This window comes from Sus scrofa, chromosome X (genome assembly GCF_054392235.1).
Source record: "Sus scrofa isolate SSC_HxYL_T2T_F1_AM1 chromosome X, Sscrofa_HxYL_maternal_Yorkshire_Landrace_v2.0, whole genome shotgun sequence".
In the NCBI taxonomy this organism is placed as follows: domain Eukaryota; kingdom Metazoa; phylum Chordata; class Mammalia; order Artiodactyla; family Suidae; genus Sus; species Sus scrofa.
In genome coordinates, this window is record NC_139401.1 from 44,252,472 (window position 1) to 44,276,803 (window position 24,332).

The following is a 24,332-nucleotide window of genomic DNA, read 5'->3' on the forward strand; positions in this document are numbered from 1 at the left end:
GTGACTTAAAAAAAGAGAGAGAACCATTAAAAAGAACGAAATACCGGCATTTTTAGCAGCATGGATGGACCTAGAAACGATCATGCTAAGTGAAGTCAGCCATGCAATGAGACACCAACATCCAATGCTTTCACTGACATGTGGAATCTGAAAAAAGGACAGACGGAACTTCTTTGCAGAACAGATGCTGACTCACAGACCCCGAAAAACTTATGGTCTCCGGAGGAGACAGTTTGGGGGGTGGGGGGAGTGTGCTTGGGCTGTGGGATGGGAATCCTGTGAAATCAGATTGTTATGATCATTATACAACTAAAGAAAATAAAGTAAAAACAAAAAAATAAAAAAGAGAGATAAATGTATATGATGTTTAAATGTGACAAACATTTTGAGAGCATTTGAAAGTATTTAAGATATCACCGTTTCAAGAATAAAACACAATTTATTAGACAGTATAATTTCAGAAGATTTGCCTTTCATTTTAAATCTTCTGTTACTGTCAAAATAAAATTGTTGGGGAAATGAGATTTACTTTTCAATCGCTGTGTAATTTGTCGTCCTTTTCTCTACCTGCCAGTGTGCATGCGACTGCTGTTCCAATTAAGGCAAAATATCGAAGTCCCCTATGGCTCAACTTCCTTTTTAAGTCAAATGAGAAAACTGTCAAAGATTAGTTCCTGCCTCTCGCTACTTTTCAGAACAAGCACAACTTGTAAAGCACTTTGCAAATACAAAAAAAAAAAAAAGCTATTTTTAAAGATGAGGAGGGGTAATGAAATGTATAAGCAGGATAAATATTTCTAGGTGAAAATTCTTACTTTTAACGTTCAATTGTCTTTCTCCTATACAATCAAATGTACTTTACAACAGCCACAATCTCGGGAGAAAACATTTTTGATAAATACTCTCTGAACGGAGGCACCATCTCAGATTGGAGACTTATAACGGAGATGCAATGACTAAAAGCTCTGTGAGATCCTGGATGGGATCCTGGAACAGAAGAAGGACATAAATGGAAAAATTGGTGAAATGTGAATAAAAGCCTGGAGTTTGGTTAGAAGTTTTATACCAGTGTTCATTTCCAGGTCTTGATAACTGCTCATGGATGACTGAAGTGAAAAACGAGTTCAAACTAAAAAGTTTTCTTTGTGATGGAAAAACAATTGTTACTTGTTTGATTAAAAACCTAAGCAACAAGGACTTACTATATAACACAAGGAACAATTCAAAATCTTTAATAACCTATTATGGGAAAAAGTATATATATATATATTCAGGTTATTTATATATATAATCACTATATTCAGACTTTACATATGTGTGTATATATATATACACACACATGAATCACTTTGCTGTATAACTGAAGCTGGCACAGTATTGTAAATCAATTATATTTTAGTTGAAAAAAAACAAGGAGTTCCCTTCATGGCTTAGCAGTTAACAAACTCGACTAGGATCCATGAGGTTGCAGGTTCAATCCCTGGCCTCGCTCGGTGGGTTAAGGATCCGGCGTTGCCATGAGCTGTGGTGTAGGTCACAGATGCTGCTTGGATCTGGCGTTGCTGTGGCTGTGGTGTAGGCCGGCAGCTGCAGCTCTGAGTCAACCCCTAGCCTGGGAACTTCCATATGATGTGGATGTGGCCCTTAAAAAAAAAAAAAGCAAAAATAAATAAATAAAAGTTAGGAGTTCCCTTGTGGTGCAGCAGGATAAGGATCTGGAGCTGCCAGTGCAGTGGCAGATCCTGTGGCATGGGGTCGATCCCTGGCCCGGGAATGTCCATGTGCCAAAGGGGCGGCCAAAAAATAAATAAATTTTAAAACTAAAAGTGATATACTTGGCAACCAGAAAAAGAACCTACATCTTCTAAAATAGAGTTCCGTGCAAAACATTCCACTTGATGCCACTCACGACGTTGAGTCCACTAGATGGCACCCTATTTTCTTCAGCGATCAGAGACCTCTCTTCCCACCTCTACCATCCATCACCTGTTTCTTGAGCTTACTTTAGAGCTCTAATGGGCACCATCTCTTGGTATAACAGATTCTATCACTGATTCCCTGCAGAAGACAATGTTTGCTTTCTTTTCTTGCAAGGTCTCCTTTCAGGATACCGGCTTCATTATCATTCCAGAATTGTAAGATAAGGTTTATGAATTCAATCATTCAACACATCTCTCCAGCCCTTACTTTGGGCCCTAGCATCTACACAGTCTGAGGCAACCCATTCTCTGTCGTGGGGACCCACATGAAAGGCTCCGCACCCTCCCGCGCACAAGTGACAAGAGCATCAGATCCCGAGAGCAACCCTGAAGGAGCGGACAGATGCATTGCGCTTTGTTTTCATGACTCGGATGCTGTGCTACAACGCACGGATCTTTGGAGCCCAAAGGAAAGGATAGCTATTCTAGAGTCCTTTCTTCAGGTCAAAGCTAAAAACCTATGACTCCTTTTTAAGTTCAACCCAAAAAGCACAGAGGCTGCCCGCTCCAGTTTGGTTTGGCTTCTGCACGCCTATCGTATTTATCTGCCGCCTGTCCTGCTCCGCTCAATAACCTGCTTATCAACCATTCCCGCTGTCTCTTCTCCTCGGCTGGCCACTGCTCTCTGCTGAGAAGCTCTCAAACACCCAAGACATCAAGTTCCATTCCTTTCTGAAGTTTCATTTGACGGAAGACACATGGCAAACATCACTAAGGTGAATTTTTTAAAAAAGGAGGCAACCCATTGCGCGCAGGCTGGGGGTGCTTATATATCAAAATGGAAATGGAGTCATACTGTTTATTCACCTATTTCCAAAGTTCTAAGCCTCGATAAGACTGGAAAACATTCCATCTCCGGGTTTTTATAGAATAAGCATTTAGAGTGCTTCAGAATGATCTAGAAACAGTGATTCTACATAAAAGAGGCAACACGTATAACACCTGGCCCTAGCCCAAACCAGAAGACAGAAAAACGGGAGACACCCTCCATTTGGATTAAGGGGCCATGCAAAAAGGTCCATCCATATAAATCCCTCTCTCTCCATTCCTTTCTCATTCTCACATACCAACAAAACCTTAAAGGACAGAGGGCAATAACCAAATTATACATTAAAAATGATTTTTTTGTAGTTCCTGTCATGGCGCAGCAGGAACGAATCCAACTAGGAACCATGAGGTTTCGGGTTCGATCCCTGGCCCTGCTCAGTGGGTTAAGGATCTGGCGTTGCCATGGGCTGTGACGTAGGTCGCAGATGCGGCTCGGATCCTACGTTGCTGTGGCTGTGCTGTAGGCCGGCAGCTGTAGCTCCAGTTGGACCCCTAGCCTGAGAACCTCCATATGTCACAGGTACAGCCCTAAAAAAGCAAAAAAAAAAAAAAAAAAAAAAAAAAAAGACTTTTTTTCTTTTCCTCTGTTTTTTTGTTTTTTTTTTTCCCTTATGGCCACACCTGGAGCACGTCGAAGTTGCCGAGTCAGGAATCGAACCCAACGCACAGCATTGACTGGAGCTGCTACAGTGACAATGCCAGGTCCTTAACCCACTGCCACAAGGAAACTCCAACTATTCCTTTTTAAAAACAATTTGCTCCATGGGGAGTTCCCTGGTGGTCTAGTGGTTAGGATTCGTCACTTTCACCACTGAAGCCCAGGTTCAATCCCTAATCTGGGAACTGCACACTGCGGCCAAAATAAATAAATAAATAAAATAAAAACAATTTGCTCCAATCTTGAATGCAAAAACGTGTAGATGAAATTTTCCCTATATATAACACAAAACTCTACAGTATAGCTTTTTGGGGGCTCTAAACTTAACTGAAATTTACCACCAGTTGTGAAAGAATGCTATTATGTGCGTCTGCTCTCAGCATTTCTAAGTCTGAAACATGGATCTGTTAAATTTAAGACAAAATTACTTAAATTATTTCCAATTTTAAATGCAGCGATATTTTTTTCATATTGAAGAAATTCAACTGAGGGTATCTCATAATACCTGCTCTAATAAAAATTTCATTTCACTATTTCTAAACCACTAAACTTCGAAAAAGCAAAACTGCTCATCAACTTGCCAATGGACTTACATTTATTTAAATAAATAGTCCATTTAATTAATTAGATAATATCTTCACCAAGGAAACCTGAGGCTTTCTCTTTCCTATTCATGCCATTCAAATTCATGCATTTTGAGATACTTTTCTTACTTGTTTATCATACTAGAAGGGGAAAATTACTTATTTATCCAAAGCCTTACCCAAATGACTAAAACTCAAGATGATCTTCCATATATATGTAGAATAGATTTCCATTTCATATAAATTTTATATGTAAAATATAAAATTTAAGAGTCACTCAAGTGAGAGGAAACAAAGCTTAAGAGGAAAAAAAAATGGGAAAATAAGCTCATTTAAAGATTTTAGCTAAAATTTGAATATCCAGTCATGCCCTAGGTATAGCTGAGTTTGATGTCTTTTTCAAGAAAAAAAAATCATAAATGACATCATACATAACCCTCAAGACACAGCTAGATAAACCCACCTTTAATGTATGATTCATGATCTTTGTGTGTGTGTGTGTGTTTGCCTTTTCTAGGGCCAATCCCTCGGCATACGGAGGTTCCCAGGCCAGGGGTCCAATCGGAGCTGTAGCCTCCGGCCTACACCACAGCCATAGCAATGCAGGATCCGAGCCGCATCTGTGACCTACACCACATCTCATGGCAACACTGGATTCTTAACCCACTGAGCAAGGCCAGGGATCGAACCTGTAACCTCATGGTTCCTAGTCAGGTTTGTTAACCACTGCGCCATGACGGGAACTCCTGATTCATTATCTTATTTCTTTGATCAAATAGTAAGTGTCTACATGCCAGACAATGGGTTAGATGGGAGCTGGTATTACAATATTAACCCACATGGTGCCCTTGTTCTTAGGGAGTTTAATTCTAATGGGACAAGAGACCACTTAATAATCATTATAGTATCATTATTATTTTTGGTTCCCAAGACAGATGCTATGATAGAAAAAGATAGCAAATCCCCTTACCTGGCCTGGGGGTCAAGTACTATTGGGAAAAGGAGCTTCAAGGAAAAGAAGTTAACATTTAAAAATATTTTCAATAAGAATGGAAACAAAACATTTTCTGATTAACACTCAAATCACTGGCAAGTCCACCACAGACTACCCTGTCTCTGCACGTTTTGGTCAGTTGTGGTTTTGCTCTGTCTAGAGCCTATCATCTTTCCTCTTGAAAAAAGACTGCATCTATGTTTATGAAAAGGATGGTTTGTCAGTTCTTACACTTTTATACCAGGATCAGGGAGGGGAAAAAAAACCTGAGAAAATAAATTTAGGAGTTCCCGCTGTGGCGCCATGGGTGAAGAATCCAACAGCAGCAGCTGAGGTCGCTGCAGAGGCGCAGGCTCGATTCCCCGGGCCGGCACAGTGGCTTAAAGGATCCGGCTTGGCCACGGTTGCCATGCAGGTTGCATCTGCAGCTCGGATTTGATCCCTGGCCCAGGAACTTCATATGCCTCAGGTATGGCCAATAAAAAAAAGAAAGAAAGAAATTCAAGCTTTTGCGTTTCTAGTTTACAGACACCACCACCAAATATTCTGAAATCCATGGTTGTTCTTGCTTAATGAACCCTGGACACCTGTGGCATTGCTTCAATGCAAAACCACGAGCAAGCGCATCTGCCCCCCAGGAAACCAGTGGAAAAGGAACCGTATTTGAAAGAAATCCATCTGACTTCCGTAACAGGACCCTTCTATAGAAAGGAGAAACAGAACTGTAGGGGTGACCCGAACTACTTCCAGATTTCCCAGAGGGAATCCTTACGTGTGAGCAGTTTGGCTGCCTTTTGTATTAGAGCAATCTTTAAATAGTTCTCCTTCTACTTATATCCCTTCTAAATTCACTGTTGTTACTCATGATGAGTTCACTGGTATTAGTCAGTCAGTTAGTCACTATATTTTTTAAACCACCAACTCCCCCCCCGCCCGCCGGCCCTTTCTGGTTTTCCTATCCCTTTGGTATTTTGCAACATTTAAAAGATGAGTAACCAGACACGAGAAATGCTGCTGGGCATTTTGTTTTGTGCTCATATGTGCTTTGAACAGTGACCATAGCCCCATTAATAAAAGGTGTGCAGAGTCAGATTTCTTCTCTCAAAAAGGTGACACTGACTTTTAACCCTTAGGATGAAAAATGTATTTTGCATATTATTGTTGAAGAAAAATAATACGGGAGATAGAGTTATGCAGTAATCAAAATACAAGAATCAGTTCTTAAAAATTGATTTCAGGAGTTCCCGTCGTGGCGCAGTGGTTAACGAATCCGACTAGGAACCATGAGGTTGCGGGTTCGGTCCCTGCCCTTGCTCAGTGGGTTAACGATCCGGCGTTGCCGTGAGCTGTGGTGTAGGTTGCAGACGCGGCTCGGATCCCGCGTTGCTGTGGCTCTGGTGTAGGCCGGTGGGTGGCTACAGCTCCGATTCAGCCCCTAGCCTGGGAATCTCCATATGCCGCGGGAGCGGCCCAAGAAATAGCAACAACAACAACAACAACAGACAAAAAAAAAAAAAAAATTGATTTCAAAATAGCTCACACAAATTCTTTATGAATTCACACAGTAAACTAGCAAATGGACACCATTCTTTCTTTTGACAAAAAGATCCGGGTCTAGAACGATTTCTGGTAACCACAGGTGGGGAATGGAGAATAAATCAGGAACCTGATGGGAATTCCTATTGTGGCACAGTGGCAACAAATCCGACTAGGAACCATGAGGTTGTGGGTTTGATCCTCGGCCTCGCCCAGTGGGTTAAGGATCCAGCATTGCCGTGAGCTGTGGTGTCGGTCGCAGACGTGGCTCAGATCCTGCATTGCTGTGGCTGTGGTGTAGGCCGGCACTTGTAGCTCCGATTCGATTCCCTAGCCTGGGAACTTACATATGCTGCGAGTGTGGCCCTCAAAAGCCAAAAAAAAAAAAAAAAAAAACCCAATAAAATAAAATAAAATGTATCTGTCAATTAAGGCCTGATACAATCATTTCAACTTATCTTTTCAGCCTTATCTGCTAAGACCTCCCAAATCTGCCATCAATTCAAGCTGCACCGAGTGAAAAAGCATCTCTGCCTTGAGCAATGCAGAGCCCTTGAAAGTTCGCGCTGCCTCCTCTCTCTGTCCACACTCAACCACCTCAAAGCAGAGGCTCCCCCCAGAGACCTTCTCCAACCACAGGAGCTCCTTGAACTTGTGCTACACACTCACTATCCTGATCCTTCCTGACCTATCATGCACCCACATCTTTTCTTCCCAAGTCAACAGCATGCTCCTTCTAGAGAATCTATCCTCATGGCTCTCGCGCTCTAATCCACGGCCCCCCGCCTTTGGACACAGACGCGAAATATTCGCCAGAACCAAATCGCCTCCATTTCCCCCTTTTCAGGGCAGGACATCACACAGACCCCAGAGCAAAGGCTGGTCCCACCTGAGTGTGGGGTTTCCTGGCCATCCTTTGAGCAGCTTGGCGCAGCCATGATACACAAGCAAGTAAAACAAACGGCACAGGTAAGGATTCCGCCAGTAATACACAGAAATCAACATCTGCATCTCCCCATTTTCCCAATAAGCATGACAAATGCTCATAATATTAAAGTAACCTGTCCTTTCATAGGGACTTTTCATTCCACACGGGCGTGTGCCATCCTGGATCGCCATGGAATGGTCTATTTGGCCTTTAGAGAATAGCTGTACTGAATTGAGGAAGGGTTTCTGTTGGTTCTGAAATATTGTGACGAGGCTGTTTCTCAGTGAATTTCATCAGGAAAGCCAAGAGTGGAAGAACGTGGTTGCCAAGATACAAATGGCAAAAGCTAGGGCTTTCTAGCTAGCCCTTCACTTTGGGGGAACCTAAAAAAACCAACCAACCAACCAACCAACCAACAAAAAACTTCACCAATCAACTGCTTTTCTTTTCTCTCTCTCTCCTGTGTATGTGGGGCAGGGAAGGGAGAGGACGAGAACTAAGACGAGGGCCAGGGTGTTTCCTAAAGGAACAAACTTGGTGTTATACTGAATGCAATCTTTCCAACATGCTCGTCACACACTGTGGTTCCCAACTACTTTCAAAAACGAACTCACGGACGTGGAGAATGGACTTGTGGTTGCCGAGGGGGAGCGGGAGGGAGTGGGATGGATGGGGAGGTTGGGGTTGGGAGATGCAAACTATTCCGTTTAGAATGGAGAAGCCATGAGGTCCTACTCTATAGCACAGGGAACTATCTATTCAGTCACTTGGGATAGAACATGATGGAGGATAATGTGAGAAAAAGAATGTATGTATAATTCTGCACAGCAGAAATGGACACAACACTGTATATCGACTATAACAGAAAAAATAAAAATCTTGAAAAAAAGTCTGCCTTTGTGAAACCTGACAAAAACGATACAAAGGACAGCACTTTACACTGAGATGTGGACGTTTTGTTGTATGTACATTTTATCTCAAAAGAAAAAATCTGAAAAAGAAATCCTGAACTTGTTTATTTTATTGTATTATTTATTTATTTTATTATTTTTTTTAATTTTTTTTAGTTACTCAAATGAACTTATCACATCTGTAGTTGCATAATGAGCCAGCCTAACAATCCAATTTCATAGGATTTCCATCCCACAACCCCAGCACATCCTCCCACCCCCCAAGCTGTCTCCTCCGGAAGAAGTACTGAACTTATAACAAAAGCATTTACGAGCATTTTTTGTTAATGCATCAAGAAACAAAATGGGCTAATGGATGATTAGGTGAATCACTAGATGGTTAGCTATTTGATAAAGCAAGTATTTTAAAGTACTCGTCATCTAGGTGGTAAACACAGAGGTGTCCACTGGAAAATCCTTTCAGCTTTGCTGTAGAGTTGGAGATTTTTTTTTTTTTGTCTTTTTTAGGGCCGCACCCGTGGCGTATGCAAATTCCCAGGCTAGGGGTCCAATCGGATCTGTAGCTGCCGGCCTACACCACAGCCAGAGCAACACGGTATCTGAGCTGCATCTCTGACCTACACCACAGCTCAAGGGAACGCCAGATCCTTAACCCACTGAGTGGGGCCAGGGATCGAACCTGCGTCCTCATGGACACTAGCTGAGTTCGTTAATACTGAGCTACAACGGGAATTCCGACTCGGAGATTTTTTATTAAAAAGGGAAGGGTTAAGACCAGACAACCCTGTACACTTATGTTTTTGAAGCCATACACCTACACAGCATGACTTGTTAAAGATCTTTTAAAGTATTTCTTCTGGCCTGTAAACTGGCATCCACAAAGCAGAGAGTCCTCGGCTTCCATCCACCTCCTACCAAAGCTGAGCCCTTCCTGCGGGGACCAGAGCTGTCAAGGTCCTCACCTGACGCAGGTGTGAGAGTCAGCTGATGCTGGGGTGTGCCCCTCCTCCCCAGCAGGATGCCCTGGGAGGCAGGACAGAACTGGCTGTCACCGCTGCAGAACCAACCACACACCTGGTCCTTAGCCCTCCCCATGCCCTACCTGCTCAGACTCCATCACTGAAGTGCCAGACAGTCTAGGGTCTCCAGGGAGCCCCAGGCCAAACATACAAACATCTCCCCAGGTGCCCTAGGTTTCTCCAGGGCACTTCCCTAAGCTTTTCTCCTCCCCTCACCCACCTGGCAGGTGCCCTGCCTGGCTTTGCTAGCAGGAAATCCAAGAAGAAACAGAGCAAAGCCAAGGCAGCCTCGCGGTTCTGAGCCCAGGTGGGACCAGGACATTTTTTCGAGGATGCAGAGTGAAGAAGCACCACGGGCTCTGTGGGTAGGTCCCAGCCACCTGCAGGGAAAAGAAAAAGAGGGACCCTCCCACGTTCTGGGGCCCCTCACTCTGATCCAAGAATAATAAAAAGGCCGGGGAGGGAAAAAGGCTCATTCTCACAGCTCATACTTGCCACAGACAGGAAAACTAGCGACCCGGTGGCAGCCAGCAGTGAGGACCGGGACCCCGGCCACTATCCAAACGGGGCCTCCCCATCCGCCTCATCATTTTGTTCAGAGGGAGAACCAAAGTCAAGAAAAAGTGAAAGCAACGCGCTTATGAGTCAGTCTCCGAAACCACGTGTTCGTCCGAGTCAAACTTTGTCCTCTGGTCCCCTGGCCACATGTCAACTAAAGCCAGACCACAGAGTGTACTGTTTATGTGGGTTGTTTGCTTGAGCCAGATCTGCTTCAACTCTGAGTTTGGGGTGGGAATCCCCAAAGAAGCTCAGCTGTGAGAAAGGCCCCAGAGTCCAGTGAGAAAAGCCATTCTGAACCCTAATGATCTCATAGGTTATCCATCCTCGCCCCAGCCCTTTCCCCTTATCTCCTTCCGCTAGACATTCGGGTGACACAGAACTTGAGGAGAAAAATGCCACCATGTAGTACGATCTCCAGCTCACACAGGAGCACATGTCTTTAGTCAGCACAGGAGGGACCACAGCATCCCCGGCCTCAAGCAGGTCAAGTGTCCTGCCCTACAGGCACACGGTCCCTTCAGGCACCCTCCGAGGGACTGTGATTCTAAGAAGCTGTTGGGGGGGGGGGGTGATCGGGGGAGAGGTGTTGAGAGGCGTGGGAACCCGAAAGACCAGAATTCTAGCCAAGGAAATTGCAAGTTGTGCAAGTATGAAAGTCAAAGTCCGGCATGAAATGCTACAAACACAAACCCCCCTTTCTTATCACATGGGATTCCGACTTGCTTTTTCTATGTCTTCCTTGGTTTGGTTGCTTTAAACTCTCAAGAGAAGCTCTCATAAGAACACTTGACAAAAAGATTCTACTTCCACAGATAAATGGATCAAGAAAATGGGACACATGGGTGCGATGGAATATTACTCAGCCTTTAAAAAGGAGGACCCATGAACCTCAAGGACATTATGCTAAGTGAGATGAGCCAGTCACACAAAGACAAACGCTGCCTAATTCCATTAATTCGAGGCATCTGTGTCATCAAACTCTTCGAAAGTAAAAGGATGGTGCCAGGGGCTGGGTAGGGGAGGCGGCTCAGATCTGGTGTGGCTGTGTCTGTGGTGCAGGCTGGCAGCTGTAGCTCCGATTGGACCCCTAGCCTGGGAACTTCCATATGCTGCAGGTGCAGCCCTAAAAAGACAAAAAACAAAAACAAAAACCAAAAAACAAATTAAATACATAAATAAAAATGGGCAAAGTGGTAAATTTTAAGTTAGGCGTTCCTTACCCCAATTTTTTAAAACCACACACTGCCATCACTCTAACTCTCCAATTCGACCTTTTGATATTAAAAGCAAAACAAATATCTGAGTGATTCTTCTGATCCGGGATGAAAACTCTCAAATTAAATGGCCTGGAAGATGCAAGAGGAAAAATTCAAAAGCAACCACGGTGGGTGACAATCTTTTGTCATCTTCAGCATGCATGACATTTCCAGAGCAGGAAGGATCCTGACTGTTCTCGGGGGCTATGCGTGGTATGCTGAACTGGCTTCCGAGTCAAACGAGGCCACGGATATGCAGCCTTTTAGCAAAAGAAGGGTATATCACAAGACCGTCTGAGAGCCCAAACACTGTAGCTATTATCACAGAGGCAGCAAAATGAATAATTCATGTGTTGACGGAGGACACCAGCGTCATGAACAACCATGACCGCGTGAACCGTTCCTGCAAGAACGTCCCACACCGGCTCCCCCTCTGGCAAATCTGCAGTTACCCGCTCCTTATTCTAAGCACCAACCCATCATCAAGTAAATATAAAAGTTAATCGAAGGAGTTCCCATCGTGGCTCAGCGGCTGACAAACCCAACTAGGATCCATGAGGATGCGGCTTCAATCCCTGGCCTCACTCAGTGGGTTAAGGATCTGGCGTTGCCATGAGCTGTGGTGTAGGTCACAGACGTGGCTCGGATCCCGTGTTGCTGTGGCTGCGGTGTAGGCCAGTAGCTACAGCTCTGATTGGACCCCTAGCCTGGGAACCTCCATGTGCCGCGGAGACACGTTACTCTAAGGAGACACGTTTCTTTTTTTTTTTGGTTTTTTTAGGGCCACATATGCACGTTCCCAGGCTAGGGGTCCAATCGGAGCTACCGCTGCCGGCCTACACCACAGCCACTGCCACGCGGGATCCGAGTCGCGTCTGCGACCTACACCACAGCTCACGGCAACGCTGGATCCTTAACCCACTGAGCGAGGCCAGGGATCGAACCTGCATCCTCATGGAGCCTAGTCCGGTTCGTTAACTGCTGAGCCACAAAGGGAACTCCCTAAGGAGACACTTTTCTAAGGAGAACAAGAACTCTGAAGATGACAGATCAAAAAGGCAAAACTGACTCTTAATCATCCAGCCTTCCTTGCAGAAAAGGCTCAACTCAAAGGAAACTATACCTTTTCTAAAGTTCACGATTTCAACTTTCCACTGCAAGAATGATGACATAAGGGAATGGATTGGAATGGCCAAAATGATTCCCCTTGAAAGGTAATGAAAAAACAGGTACTATGGAACTGAACTTCCCAATCGCTCATACTTCCTTGGCTTTTGGGATCTGTGATTCAGAAGAACGATCTGCTTTGGATTTCACCAGAGGCATTACTCAGGTATGTGAAATCAGAACAAGCTGGGAAATCTATTTGCATCATTTTGATGTGATTTGCATGCTGCACCACAAATTACAGTCCATTAAGCAGTAGAAGCTAGTTTCTGAAACCCATTTAGGTGTGCTGGGATTTTTTTCTTACTTCTACCCCATCTGTTGCCACTGTTACCAACGTGGCACAGTGCCCCAGAGGTAAAGGAGATCAAAGGCAATGAGAACGGAGTTCCCGTTGTGGCTCAGTAAGTTAAAGACCTGATATCGTCTCTGTGAGGATGCGGGTTCGATCCCTGGCCTTGCTCAGTGGGTGAAGCATCCAGTGCAGCTGCAAGCTGCAGAGTGGATCACAGATGCAGCTCAGATCTGGTGTGGCTGTGACTGCGGCGTAGGCCGGCAGCTGCAGCTCGGATTCAACCCCTAGCCTGGGAACTTCCATATGCCTCGGGTGAAGCCCTAAAAAAAAGACAGAACAAAACAAAAAAATCTTTGAGAAACAGGAAGAAAGTGCTAAAAAGAACACTGGGGGAGTTCCCTCATGATGCAGTGGGTTCACGATCTGGTGTTGTCACTGCTGTGGCGCAGGTTTAGTCCCTGGCCTGGGAACTTCCCCATGCTATGGACATGACCAAAAAAAAAGAAAAAGAGTACTGAGGACTCCTGGAGGCCAGAGATGACTTCTCCTAGTGACCAAAGCTCTTCCTTACCACCTTATAGGCAGGCTCCCGACCCCAGCCCTGATGCACCAGCAGCACAACCAACCAACATGTACCAATGGCTTCTCTCTGGTCATGCACAGAGCGCCACCCGCAACCTGTGAGCCTCTCCCCCAACCCCTTTGAGTCAGGCAAGGGTGGTCCACAGGGTGATAAAATGGACATGTGGATTCTTCCAGCCCAGGGTTGAAACTCAGCACCTAAGCAGACAGCCGGGCCTCCTCAAACTAGCCCTCTCCTATCCCCATCTGAAGAAAGAACCATAAGAAATACATCTAGGAGTTCCCGTCGTGGCGCAGTGGTTAACGAATCTGACTAGGAACCATGAGGTTGCGGGTTCTGATCCCTGGCCTTGCTCAGTGGGTTGAGGATCCGGCATTGCCGTGAGCTGTGGTGTAGGTCGAAGATGTGGCTCGAATCTGGCATTGCTGTGCCTGTGGCGTAGGCTGGCAGCAACAGCTGCCATTGGACCCCAAGGCTGGGAACCTCCATATGTCACGGGAGTGACCCTAGAAAAAGTCAGAAAGCCAAAAAAAAAAAGAAAGAAAGAAATACATCTAACAACCCTTAGAACTGTCTGGCTCCTCCAGCTTTCTAGTGACCAGACAACAATACAGGGGCATCCTTATCAACAGTTTCAGAATTAGAACTGGCATCTGTACTTAGAAACTGCATAGAGAGAAAGGACATTTGATTGAGTGTCCCCTGGGACAGTACTCTCTTTTTTTTTGCGGGGTGGGAGGGAGCCACACCTGAAGCATATGGACGTTCCCAGGCTAGGGGTCGAATCAGAGCTGCAGCTGCCGGCCTACACCACAGCCACAGCAATAGCGCATCTGAGCTGCAATTGGGACCTACACCGCAGCTCATGGGAAGGCTGGATCCTTAACCCATGGAGTGAGGCCAGGGATCGAACCCACATCCCCATAGAGACAACATCGGGTCCGTAACCCACTGAGTCACAACGGGAACTCCAGTAACAGACTTTCCATAAGCCTTCACCACCACATCTGTCCTGTCTACATCTGTGCCTCTATCACTCAGATATGCTAGCTTATATGCTATAGCAACAACTTAAAACAACAAAGGACCCTAGAGGTCCGTCATGGTCAGCAAGGGATCTGCTCTAGGCTGTACTTACTCAAGGGTGCAGGTTGATGACCAGCCAGGTTGATGACCAGCCAGTTTCTGGTCACTGTGGTGGTGGCGGCAGGGGTGGGGATAATTTTGAGGATTTTCACATTGACAATCAAATGCAAGAGCACAAAAGTGACCTGTGCTATTCAACCTAATTCACTGCTCCACATCTGCGGCATCTGATGCAACTAAACACTCTTCCTCTTGCAACGCTTTTCATACCTGCTTCCCAAGACCCTTGGTTTTCCTGGTTCTCCTGCCTTCCTGGCCACAGCTGCTCAGTCTTTTATTGGTTCCTTCTATGCTCCCTTTACTATCAATGGTAAGATGCCCCAGGGCTCAGTGTTCAGCTGGCTTCATCCCTTGGTGTCCTCATTAGAGTTCCATCTTTTTTTCTTTTTTTAGGGCTGCACCTGCGGGATATAGAGGTTCCTAGGCTAGGGGTCCAATCAGAGCTACACCTACCAGCCTACGCCACAGCCACAGCCAACACCAGATCTGAGCCATGTCTGGGACCTACACCACAACTCACAGCAACGCCGGATCCTGAACCCACTGAGCGAGGCCAGGGATTGAACCCACAACCTCATGATTCCTAGTCAGATTCGTTTCCACTGCACCACGATGGGAACTCCTTATGTATTACGAATTTGAAAACTGATAGAGAAACAAAGAAAAGCTCAGTTAATATGCCTACGTAAATCAAGGCCACCTAGAGTGCTATTACACACAACCCAGATCATTTTTCCTGAGAATATAAGCCCCCCATTTCCAAACAAACTATAACATTGCAACGCTGTAATCATATCACATGTAACTGCACCTCAATAAATGAAGTCACAACTTAAATTTAAAGTTGTGACTTCATGCTTCACCATTCCCGTCCTGTTTCCTTGTAGGAAAAATGCAGTCATTGGACCAAATCATTTTTAATAACTTCCCACAGATTATTTGCGGGAGGAGCATGAGCCATATAATGAAAAGCAATGGCTTACACAGTCACTACGCTAGTCTAAGAGTCTAGGATTGTGAAACAGTTTAAAGATGAGGCCAGACACAGGAGGCCAACTTTGACCAGAACAGAGATTAAACTAGGGGTATGACACGTTATTGGCCTGCCAAGGTTAGCATTAATACGTATTACCTTTGTGTATAAAGCATGCACATAAAGCCTAAGGAATAGAGACTGAAAGGCACACCAATCCTAAAAATTACGGCAACTTTCACTTTCAGTGATGATAGACCAAACAATTGGGGCCAACACTCCCAATGAAGATACCTCAAGAAGTTGAGCCAAGAAGACATCTTAAAAGGCATCAAAGAGCTATTAAGATGGTGAGGAACAAGGGAGCTACCATGTCTGAAAGTGGATGGGAGAATATACACAGTTATTTTTGTCAAAGGTTATGGTTACTGATACCCTAGGAACATGAGAGGATGAAGGTTATTTCTGGTGGCTGTGGGGGAGAAAAAAACAGAAGCTAGGACCCATCAAAATAAGTCATTTTCTTTTGGGGATTAAAAAAATAAATAAACAGAAAGTAATCAGCCCTCCTATGGACTTACAGCCAAGTTCCAAGTCATCTGCATAGCTCAAATGACCTAGATTAAAATGATTCCAGAAGGCGAGTACCTTCAGGCATCTAACACACACACACACACACACACACACACACACACAAATTCTCTAGAAGCTTAAGACCTCTCAGCTTTTCAAACGCAAAATCCAGACACAACCAAAGATAACCATTTATGCAAGAAGAGAAGAAATCCCGAGCCAGAAAAAGCTCAAGAGAGCCCCACAAGATACAACAGAGGGGAAAAAAGAAAAACAGGACTCCAAAAATTGTCAGAATTGGACTGTAAAATAACCACCCTTAACACATTCAAGGAGCTAAAAGCCAGACGTAGAAATTTCAGTAGAAAACGGGAGACTTTTTCAATGACATAGATTTGTAAAAGAAGAAAATATTAATTTGAGACCTGAAAATACATTTTTTAAAAAAGTGAGAACCTCTGTGGATAAAGAAAGAATTAGTGAACTGAAAGATAAGTCAGGGAGAAATCAGAATTCAGAATGAACTACAGAGACATATAAGGACAAATGTACAGAGACAAGCGATATGATAGCACATCCCAAAGTCAGATCATAACGAACCCTGCTTCCCAGTACGCATAAACTAAGAGAGTCCCTTCCCGCATTTAATCTGAGTTAGCGCTAACTAAAGCTTTGGTTAACTTTAACTAAAGGATTAGAACAAAAACGATAACTATCCTCATTCTGGGCTTAGGTCTTCCACTTTCCTGGAAGCCCTCTTGGGGGCCCTGAGTCAGCATGTAAGAAGCCCAAATGCCCTGGTGGAGAGACTAGATGGAGAGTCCATGAAGACAGGCCAGTAGAAGACAGAATTCTGGGACTAAGATGACTTGTCATCCTTGTTGACACCAGCTTCCAAACTGTCCCCATCAAGGGCACCAGACATGTAAGCAAAAGCATCTTCAGTGTTTAGGTCCCATGCAGCTTCTGACTATAGCCTCATGGCAGATCCTAAGCAAGACCAGCAGAATAACCATACAACTGAACTGAACCCTAGTCGGCCCACAGAACCATGAGGAATAAAGAAATAGTTGCTGCTTTTAAGCTACTAATTTTGGGGAGTGGTTTGTGTGCAGTAATAACTAAAACAGGACCTATAAAGAATACACTAAGAATGTTTACCCCACATGTCACTGGAGACGTATGCATGAGAAAATGGGCTAGAAACAATATAGAAAGATAATGGCTGAGAATCTTCTGAAATTCACTAAAGGCATCATTCTCAGATTCAAGAAATAAATCCTAATATCCTCAAAGAGGATAAATGAAATCGATGCTTAAGTACATCCTAGGACACATGCGGAAAACTAAAGATGCAGATAAAATTTTCAAGTAGCCAGAGAGACAAAAGGCAAATTACACTCAAAGAGGCAACAGTTAAGACTCCTTACCCCGGTTCCTCCCAAAATTACTAAAGTCTGAGGCAATGGACAGAGTGCTGAAAGAAACAATATGTATAGAATAGATCCAACCTAAAATTCTATAACCAATGACCAGGCTTATCAAGAATGAAGGCGAGAAAGATATTTTCAAGAGTTCCCATTGTGGAGTTCCCGTCGTGGCGCAGTGGTTAACAAATCCGACTGGGAACCATGAGGTTTCGGGTTCAATCCCTGGCCTTGCTCAGTGGGTTAAGGATCCAGCGTTGCCATGAGCTGTGGTGTAGATCGCAGACATGGCTCGGATCTGGCGCTGCTGGGGCTGTGGCATAGGTCGGTGGCTACAGCTCCAATTCGACCCCTAGCCTGGGAACCTAGCCTGGGAACCTCCATATGCCGAGGCAGGGGCCCTAGAAAAGGCAAAAAGACAAAAAAAAAAAAAAAGCGTTCCCATTGTGGCTCAGCAGTAATGAACCCAACTAGTATCCATGAGGATGTGGGTTGGATCCCTGGCCTCACTCAGTGGGTTACGGAGCCACTGTTGCTATGAGCTATGATAACTGACATGGCTCAGATCCCTCAAAGAAGAAAGATACTTCCAGACTAACAAAAACTGAAAAAAATTATCACTAGCCAAACTATACTAAATGAAATAGAAATGATGTTTGACCAGCAGCATTAACATCCCAATGTGTTTAAAAGTTAAATAACCTACCCAAGTAATCCATGGGTCAAAGAAAATAACAATACAAGCCGGAAAATATTCTAAACTGAATAACAAATTTACTACATATTAAATGTGGGGGATGGCGCCAAAGCTACTTGGAATGAGAAATATAAATCTGAGACAATAAGAACAGCTGCAAATTACAAAGCTACGTATATATCTCAAGACATCGAGAGCAAAATAAACCCAAAGAAAGCACAAGGAAGGAAATGGAACAGAAAAAGAGCAAAAAATAGTGACGATAAAGGCCTAAGGTGGCATTTCGAGTAGGTTAATAAACATGCCTTAACCTTTGATGAAGACTGATGAATAAAACAGAAAGACGCAACTGCAGGTAATAAAGACAGTTAAGGAGCATATTTCAATCAACTTGACTCCAAAAAGTTTTAAAGTCTGGACAAGGTGGAAAATGTCTCAAAAAATACAACTTAGCAAAACAGTTACAAGAAATACAAAGGCTGCGCAGTGCTCTAAGAAAGTGAACGGTAATTGAAAAGCTTCCCACAGTAAAAAATAAACTGTATGCCCAGATGGCTTCCCCAGCAAGTTCTACCAAAAATTTAAGAAAGCAGTAACACATTATACAAAGTTTTAAGGATAAATTATACAAACCCTGTCACAGAATAGGGGCAACGGGCATTTTCCACAGCTTGGAGTTTAGACTGAGCCGAATACAAAAACCCAGCTACAACTATACAAGTGAAAACCATAAACCAATCTTATTCATGATCGTAGATGCAGAAATCTTAAAGAAAATAGTAATACACCAAATCCACATTATTAAAATATATATATATATATACCTCAATCAAACTGAATCTAAATCTGGAATCTACATTATAAGTTTATTTTTTTTTTTTTTGGCTTTTTGCCATTTCTTGGGCCGCTCCCACGGTATATGGAGGTTCCCAGGCTAGGGGTCGAATCGAAACTGTAGCCGCCGGCCTACTCCAGAACCACAGCCACGCGGGATCCGAGTCGTGTCTGCAACCTACAGCCTGGTTCACATCAATGCTGGATCCTTAACCCACTGAGCAAGGCCAGGGATCGAACCTGCAACCTCATGGTTTTTAGTCAGATTCGTTAACCACTGCGCCACAACGGGAGCTCCAAGTTTAAAAAAATTTTTTTTTTTTTTAAGTCAATATAATTGACCACATTAATATATTAAAGGAGGAAAATCATATTTTCCTATCAATAGATGTAGAAAAACCCACAGCTAGTGATGATTTTAAAAAAGAACTTAACAGAAGGAAAATCCCAATTCTAGAAAAAAAGATACATAACAAAAGCCTATAATAAACATAATACTTAATGGTAAAACATCAAAAGCACCCCTTTTTAGAAAGGGGAATGATAAAACTGTCCACATCCATCACCTCTTCGACCCAACCTTGCCTAGAGGTCTTGGTCATGGCACTAAGGCAAGAAAAAAAAAAGAAAGATGAAAAAGAAAGCAAAATGGTATTATTTACAGATGAGAAGATTGTGCTCATAGAAAAAAATCAAAGGAATCACTATTATTACAATGTTAAAGGGGCTTTAGCAAGGTTGCTGAATATAACATCCAAGCTCGAAAAGAAAAGTTTATTTTTATATAGCCGCAATTGTTAGAAATAAAATTTTGAAAAATAGGCCATTTTGACAACACCAAAATAGAACAAGTACATAGGACTAAATCGAACAAAACATGTGTAAGATCACTATGTGGAAAACGACATTACAGAATGTGTGGAACAAATTAAGTCAGATGCAATGGTACCTATTATATTAATCCTTTTCCATGAAGCTCAAAAATTGGCAAAACTGGGAGTTTCCATCATGGCTCAGTGGTTGATGAATCCGACTAGGAACCATGAGGTTGCAGGTTCGGTCCCTGGCCTTGCTCAGTGGGGTAAGAATCCGGCGTTGCCGTGAGCTGTGGTGTAGGTTGCAGACGCGGCTCGGATCCCGCGTTGCTGTGGCTCTGGCATAGGCCGGGGGCTACAGCTCCGATTGGACCCCTAGCCTGGGAACCTCCATGTGCCGCAGGAGCAGCCCTAGAAAAGGCAAAAAGACAAAAAAAAAAAAAAATTGCAAAACTACATCATCTAGGGATAAAGATTTAAGGTAAGAAAATTAAAAAGCAAAATAAGGAAGTGATTTGCCAAAAGTCCGGGAGCTGCCCAAAGCAGCTACGAAAGAGGGTAGTCGAGTGGAATCCATATGCTAAAGGGATCTGGAAGACAGAAGGATAACCCATTTGGAACAATCGCTTAAGAAATTTAGAGCAACGTCATCATCTTTTTAAAACGGAGTATTAACAGAAAAATAGTCTCCCCCGTAAGACAGCTAAAAGGCTGAGTTTAAGAGTCAGAAGACTTGGGTTTCAGTCTTAGCTCACCACTTCCTAGCACTGCAGTTTGGGGCAAGTTTTTTGGGGGATACGATTTCCATTTACTGGGGTGTTCCTGTCGTGGTTCAGTGGTTAACGAATCCGACTAGGAACCATGAGGTTGCGGGTTCGGTCCCTGCCCTTGCTCAGTGGGTTAACGATCCGGCGTTGCCGTGAGCTGTGGTGTAGGTCGCAGAGGTGGCTCAGATCCCGCGTTGCTGTGGCTGTGGTGTAGGCCGGTGGCTACAGCTCCGATTGGACCCCTAGCCTGGGAACTTCCATATGCCACGGGAGCGGCCCTAGAAATGGCAAAAAGACAAAAAAAAAAAAAAAAAAAAAAAAGTCCATTACTTTATAAGGATTAGAGAGAATATATCTACAGTGTTTTGACACATAAGAGTAGGTCAGCAAATGGAAATTGCTTTTGTAATTATCTTTGCTCTAACTAGAAGGTGGGTACTTTCCCAGTTTTATTACGAAGTTTACAGTCTTAAACGGACATATAAAGTTCTGAGCAAAGGCATTACCAGCGATTCGGTTAATAAAAATTGACCACCAGGAACTACCTCACTTGCAATCATTATGAGAGGACAAGTTCAACAGAACTCGCAATAAATTACATTTAGCACACTCAATAAATAAGATCTTAGTAGGCTGCTCCAATAGTTCTTTTCTGAAAAGAAGGACAAGAACCCCTTTGCCAAACTCCCTGTCCTCTATGTCAGTGAGTCTGTTGTGTAGACAGGCTCATCTGTGCCATATTTCAGATTCCACATAAAAGCGATATCATATGGTATTTGTCTTTCTCTTTCTGACTTATTTCACCTAGTGTGAGAGTCTCTAGTTTCATTCAAGCAATGAGCTCCTACTGTACAGCACACGGAACTATATCCAATCTCTTGGGATAGAACATGATGGAAGATAGAATGAGAAAAAGAATATATCTATCTCCCCCTTCCATGTCTATGTTAGATGACCTTAGTGTAACTTTTACATAAAAATAATAAAGAACCTTCACAGGCTGAAAACATTAAGGATGTGTATATCCTCCATCAATAACCATCACTCATTCACATCAGTCCAAATTGTGTACAAACACACAGGTCTTCACTATGGCAGCCTGGGCTTGCTCGTCCTCTCAATCCACCTTATTCCTACACATTCAAAGCCATGAGCTACAAAGGCCATGGAAGAGCCACTCAACGTGCGAGAAACAGCGTGATAAGATGGAAAAAGAATGTATCTGAGACACACAGATCTGCTTGCAAATCCTGGCTCGTGAGATTGTTTTATGGGAACTCTTCACTGCAGGACGGTGGGTCCATCATTCTGCTGAGTGAAGTTACCTCTAAATCGCCCCACCAGATCAGGCCCTCTTCCTCACAAAGGTGTCTTCTTGCTAAGGGTCTCAAAACAAGTTGGCTAATACAGCCATGAATGAGACATCTCCTGTGATACATGGATTCGAACCCCAGAAACCCAGGATTGGAGGGAGCTCTGAGCCCACCACTCTGGTCATGAGCTGCTGCATCTACCTAAACTTACATCATTTTACAGATTATCAGGATAATGTGTTAAGGGTCTAGAATAGCAATCTTTTTGTTTTTTCTTTTTTAAGGCCACCCCTGCAGCATATGGGAGTTCCCAGGTCAGCGGTCGAATTAGAGCTGCAGCTGCCACTCTACACCACAGCCACAGCAAAGCAGGATCCAAGCCGCATCTGTGACCTACCACACTGCAGCTTGAAGCAACACTAAATCCTTAACCCACGGAGCGGGGCCAGGGATCGAACCTGCATCCTCACGGACACTATGTCAGGTTCTGAACCCACTGAGCCACAGTGTGAACTCCTAGAATAGTGATTCTCAAGCCTGGTTGCACATAATAATTTCATGGGTAGTTTAATACACACACACACACACACACACACACACACACTCACACACACACTCACACACACCCATGGTCCATCTCAAACCAATCGAATCAGAAATTCAAGGTGATGCACAGGTATCTATATTTTCTAAAAGCTTCTCCAGATGATTCTAATGTGAAGCTAGGGGCGATACCACCAGGGTAAAAGATGGCAAAGAAACTAGCAGTACTTCTTTATCAAAAAATGGTTTAGACCTGAAGAGAAATGAACTTCATTGATAACGTTAAAAAAATGGCTTTAGGAGTTCCGTGGTGGCCTGGTGGGTTAAGGATCCAGCCTTGTCACTACTGTGGCACAGGTTCAATCCCTGGCCATAGAACTTCAATGTGCCATGGGCACGGCAAAAAAAAAAAAAATGGTTTTAACAATTATGTGGGCATTTTTCTATCCTACTAAAACCTAAAAGAAAAGTCAAGCGGCAACTCAAGCAATCCAGGTTGTACTTAAAGAATTTCGTGATCAAGAGAGTTATCTGATAGAACAGAATTTAAGAAGACATAAATTATCTTCTCTATGGAACAATGTATTTCACAGGAAGGGCATATTTTGGTATTGCCATGCTACGAAAAATACATGGAAAACGGCATGACATTGCTTTCGGGGCTTTGCACCTTCTCTGGTGATGGTATCTAAACCAAACAGGGCATTAGAAAGTCACTCGAAATGTTAACAGTTTCAATTACTCCAGATCATAAAGAATTCTTAATAAAATAAGTGGGATCAAAAGCATGGCTTTTCTTTTCGTGCCTTTCCCATTTTGTGCAAAAGCTATTTCCTACCCAAGTTCTAGGGCTTCTTGCTTTCTCTTCCAAATTTCTCCTATAGAAAAGAAGTCGTTACTATAGAAATACTCACCCACCCCGATATTATTTCCCGCTTGCTTATTCTAGGGCTTCTGCACATAGCAACCGCACAAATCTCTGCAGCAAGCTGCTCAGAGCACTCGAATCCTTGGCAACATCCAGGGATGAATTTATCTTTAAACTATGGGGACATTTAGCTGAATAACACAGTTTCAAACGTCTCTAAAGCGCCACTTGTGCTGCATCTATCCCAGATCTGTCAATTCTTAGGAATAACACATCCTTCTCTATCTTCATCCGGGTGCACTAGTGAAAACTCCAGCACACTGACCTGGTTCATAATTTTGCTCATTATTGCTGTATTTTGGAGCTAAAGATCCTAATTCTCGGCATGCGTGGCTCAACAATTGATTATTCAGCACATACGCATTTTCTCTCCTGACAACAGTTGTAAATACGTGGTAGAATCGTTAGCAGGACTTTGAGGATATTCTAATATTTAGATAAGAATTTAGCAGTTACTCTGGTAGCTATCTGAATCAATGGAATATTGGCAGACTGCTGTGCTTTGTCAAACATTTCATCTAGAAATAAGTGCAAAGTGAGACAATGGACGTGAGTCTTTGCACAAAGGTTCTGTTTGTGGATTAATAAATAAGTGACGAATTAACACCTACCTGAGGAGAATTCATCTCAGTCAGACAGGGGTCCAGATGCGAAAAGAGCTTGTACAATCCCAGCCTCTTCTCTTCGATTCTTTAGTAACAAGACTTACCAGAATTTATCACACACATGCATGCACACATGAATATGTGGATATATACACAGATGCATATATGTATATCATTTTTATTTTTATTTAATGTTTTTGGTCTTTTTTATCTTTTGAGGGCCACACCCATGGCAGATGGAGGTTCCCAGGCTAGGGGTCGAATCGGAGCTGTAGCCACCAGCCTACGCCAGAGCCACAGCCACGCCGGATCCGAGCCACGTCTGTGACCTACACCACAGCTCACGGCAACACCAGATCCTTAACCCACTGAGCGAGGCCAGGGATCGAACCTGCATCCTCATGGATGCCAG

General features: G+C 43.6%; 1 protein-coding gene across 6 annotated transcripts in view; it reads right to left on the reverse strand.

Moving 5' to 3' along the window:
• Window positions 1–24,332, reverse strand: part of LOC102166369 (uncharacterized) — a 344,509-nt gene that overhangs the window by 295,610 nt on the left and 24,567 nt on the right. The window contains exon 3 of one of the 6 annotated variants that reach the window (XR_014835323.1): window positions 816–987. The exons of the other annotated variants lie outside the window; for them this stretch is intronic. The gene's annotated coding sequence lies outside the window, so the exon portion shown is untranslated. The remainder of the gene's footprint in view (window positions 1–815; window positions 988–24,332) is intronic. 6 annotated transcript variants of the gene reach the window in all.